Source organism: Penaeus vannamei, chromosome 34 (genome assembly GCF_042767895.1).
Source record: "Penaeus vannamei isolate JL-2024 chromosome 34, ASM4276789v1, whole genome shotgun sequence".
In the NCBI taxonomy this organism is placed as follows: Eukaryota; Metazoa; Arthropoda; class Malacostraca; order Decapoda; family Penaeidae; genus Penaeus; species Penaeus vannamei.
In genome coordinates, this window is record NC_091582.1 from 25,808,036 (window position 1) to 25,812,336 (window position 4,301).

Sequence of the window (4,301 nt, forward strand, 5' to 3'; positions counted from 1 at the left end):
TTGATTCTATGATGCATGATAAGCCATAAGTAAATAATTGTAATTCATTTCGCTTTACGAAGATGTGCGTCCTAACGCCTCTATATTATATTCTTACTGATGACTGAGTAAGGTTAGTAACTTATTTTTTCATTGTTTGATTTGACTTTACATCACATTTTTTATTATATTTTATAAAGGTGATAGTGATTATTCATTTGAGCCATATTATGAGACCGAATAACCGAATAACGTTATATTTATTTTAGTATTTTTTAAGGAATTCGGAAGATTCATTGGAATGTGCGCTCATTAGCATTTTAAAGAATTTGCAATTTGATTGTGATTTCTCATGTACCTGTTTTATTTGTTTTATATTGATTTCAATAACTTATTTATTTAAAAAAAATTGTAAATCACCTAAAGTGTTACCGAAATCTAGCCACTTTTTTTTTTTTTAGAAAACACTTTCTGCAGAGCCTGTTAAGTTACATTCACGTGAAGTATTTCATATTCTGCGTAATTGCTGCAACGCTGTGTAAGACCCGATCTTTTATTAGGATGCAATGAGTTTTTCAAATATATTTTTATGAGGTTTATTTTTCAGAGCAGTGAGTAATATCCCACTGGAAACGGATGTATAGAAATGAAAAATGACTACTTTTATTGCTGCAATTTTTAAAAAGAATCTTGAATTTCAAAGATGCAGTACATAGTCATAATTACAGTTACAAAACTTCCTGAAAAAAACGGTGTTTACGTCCCTTCCCACCCACATACACACATACACATGGCGACCGCTGGCGACATTCCATACCCGAGTGAAATTTCTTCCCGCCTTTTTAGTTCGTGAATTTGAATCTTACTTCATCGCACTTTCGAAAGATGCACTTCCCTATCGGTATTATATTCACACTTTATTCATTAGTGTATGCATTCGGATAAATATTTCCAAGAGCTAATGATATTCTTTAATGTATAGCAAGTAAACGTTATATAGAAATGATTTTTTTTTAGGTATTTGAAGCAAAGGTCCAAACAATGGAAAGATGTATAGCCGCGCCAACGCCATGTTTACAGTGGCAGACAGTTTGATTTTTTTTGTGATGTGTCGACAAGGAGTAACCATTATGGGACTGAAAGAAGTGTTCCTTCATCAAAATTAATTGGAAAGAATCTTGAGAGTTGCTGCAGATATAGGGAATGATGCAGTATTCAGCTGTTATTGAGGTAAAAATGAATTATTTAGTTTTCATCATTTGCGATAAATGTTTTAGTGCATGGTGTGTAAAAGTGTTCATTGTATATTTATGATTTTGCAATATTTGCATTACTGTAATAATCATATTAATCATTTTATAGTATTGTTGTTGGTGATATTGTTCTTGTTAATATTATTGTTGTTTTGACTTTATTGCTAGTTACTAAAAAGTACAACTGTTGCTGTTGATAATACCATAACTACGAATACTACCACGGCTAATACATATTGTACTTAATTGTTACTAGTATTGCAAGTGTAATAGCAACCGTTACTATTGTTGCTAGCAAGTAATCTTTGTACAACATTTATCCTAAATGTCTAACCTTATCCTCGCAGCCACGTCATAATTTTTCACTTTATATTAGCATATTACTTTTACTATTAATTCATCTGACACCATTACCACTATTAGGACTACTGCTATTACTATAATTGGTACCTCTTAGAACTGCTACTCTAACGACTATCACTACTGCTACTATGATTATTACCACTGCTCTTATTACTACTGTTGCCACAACACCAAATGCAATCATTGTGACTGCTTACGTTACTAACATTACCGCTAAAATGCTTGGTACTTAACCTAACTTGGCTGAGGTTAATCGAATATAACCTTTTTTGGGGGGAGGGGGGCTCTTAAAAACACTATGAGGGAAAAGAAAAGAGAATGGAGAAAAAAGTTTCAAAATATTCGGTCGGTATAATTTTAAGGTATTCGGTCGGTATAATTTTAAGGCAAGAAATTTAAGAGAGAGAGATAGAGATAGAGAGAGAGAGAGAAAGAGAAAGAGAAAGAGAAAGAGAAAGAGAAAGAGAAAGAGAAAGAGAAAGAGAAAGAGAAAGAGAAAGAGAGAGAGAGAGAGAGAGAGAGAGAGAGAGAGAGAGAGAGAGAGAGAGAGAGAGAGAGAGAGAGAGAGAGAGACGAAACACAAAATGATAATTATGAAGACACTATTGTAATCATGACAAAGAGTTTCATATGTAAATTCAAAGTATTCTGGGTTTTAATTACTCATTGGATGCATAATGCTGGAGTGTTAATAAGGACTAATTTAATTATGGTTTTGTGAAAATTAGCATTTTTTGTTGTTCTTTTTTTTTTCTTTTCATTTTACCGAGGGAATGGCCAGAAGAGAAGGAGAGAGGATATAAGGCATATCGAATAATCGAGAAAAGGGAAGAAGAAACGGGAGAAAATGGGAAGGGGAAAAAGGGAAAGGAGTAAGAGAGGAAGTAATGAAAACGAGAAGGTAAACTCGAATAAGAAACAAAAAAATCCCAGTGATATTTGGCCAAGAAAGAAAAAAAACGAAAATGAAATGTCAGTAACTAATTTATGTCATGGGTATTGCACCAGACTTTCTTTCCCCTTCTCCTTCCTCTCCCCCTCCCCCCTTTTTTTCCTTCTCTTCCTTCGCGGTGATACATTAAAATGAAATACAAAGAAGTAGAGATTTATTGAAATCTATGGTTTCAGCAAAATAGATAGCTTAAAACAAATTGAAATGCTCAGCAACCAATAGATTACGTTGTGAGTGTGGGGGCGTAGGCGAGCGAATGTGTGGGTGGAGGTTAAGGTAAAAGACGGAGATGTTGAGAGAGGGAGAGGGGGAAAAGGGAGGGAGAGAGAGAGAGAGAGAAGAGAGAGGGAGGGGGTGAGGGAAAGAGGAGAAGAGAGAGGGAGGGGGGAGCGAGAGAGAGATTGGAGGGGGGAGCGAGAGAGAGATGGGAGGGGAAACCGAGAGAAAGATGGGAGGGGAGAGAGAGAGAGAGAGAGAGAGAGAGAGAGAGAGAGAGAGAGAGAGAGAGAGAGAGAGAGAGAGAGAGAGAGAGAGAGAGAGAGAGAGAGAGAGAGAGAGAGAGAGAGAGAGAAACTGACTAAGACCGAGAGCGAGAGAAAGGGAGAACGAGAGACCGAGGGACCGATCTGAATAGGCCATTAGCGATCCCGAAAGCAAGCAGTCGCCGCGGCCTCCTTCCCAGGGCGGCGACGGGGTGGCGGAGGCCGACGAGGCGGGCGGGCGAGGGCGGAGGCGACGGAAAAGCATCGATTCCCATTATCGCTCTTGCGGGGGCGGGGAGAGGGGAAGGGGAGGAGGGGTTTGAAAATGGGGACGGGAAGGGGTTAAAGGAGATGGGAGGGAGAGGGGAGGGGTGGAAGAGGGAGAGAGGGAAGAGGGAGGGGTGGAAGAGGGAGAGAGGGAGGGGTGGAAGAGGGAGAGAGGGAGGGGTGGAAGAGGGAGAGAGGGAGGGGGTGGAAGAGGGAGAGAGGAGGGGTAGGAGGAAGGAGAGGGGAGGGGTAGGAGAGAGAGAGAGGAAGGGGTAGAAAAGGAAGAGGGGAGGGTAGAAGAGAGAGAGAGAAGGGAGTGGAAGAGGGAGAGGGGAGGGATAGGAGAGAGATAGGGGAGGGGTAGAAGAGGGAGAGGGGAGGGGTAGAATAGAGAGAGGGGAGGGTTGGAAGGGGGAGAGGCGAGGGGTAAAAGAAGGAGAAGGGAGCGTGGAAGAGGGAGAGGGAGGGGTGGAAGACCTAGAGGGAGGGGTGGAAGAGAGAGAGAGAAGGGGAAGGGGAAGAGGGAGCGGGGAGGAGTAGAAGAAGGAGAAGCGAACGTGGAAGAGGGGAAAGAGGAGGGGTGGAAGACGGAGAGGGGAGGGTGGGAGAGGGGGAGGGGTGGAAGAGGGAGAGGGAGGGGAAGAAGAGGGAGAGGGGAGGGGTGGAAGAGAGAGAAGGGAGGGGTGGAGGAGTTAGAGGGGAGGCCATGGAAGAGGGAGAGGGGAGGGGGTGGAGGGAGAGGGGAGGCCGTGGAAGAGGGAGACGGGGGAAGAGGGAGGGGAGGAGGTAGAAAAGGGTGAGATGGTAGAAAAAAGGAAAGGGAACAAAAGAGAAGGTGGAAGAGGGTTGCAGAGGGAGAAAGGAAGAAAAAATTATTATGGAGAAAGAAGAAAAGTAAAAATAAGAATGATGCTATCCAAAAAGAAAAGAGACAAGTGCGAAATGATAGAAAGAGAGGAAGGGAAATGAAGAAAGCCGGAGAGGGAGGGGCAGTGAATGAGGAAG

General features: G+C 41.9%; 1 protein-coding gene across 1 annotated transcript in view; it reads left to right on the forward strand.

Annotated features, from left to right (window-relative positions):
- The first annotated feature begins 1,026 nt into the window (after positions 1–1,026).
- Positions 1,027–4,301, forward strand: part of wge (winged eye) — a 576,501-nt gene continuing 573,226 nt past the window's right edge. Inside the window, exon 1 of the mRNA XM_070113543.1 lies at positions 1,027–1,209. The gene's annotated coding sequence lies outside the window, so the exon portion shown is untranslated. The remainder of the gene's footprint in view (positions 1,210–4,301) is intronic.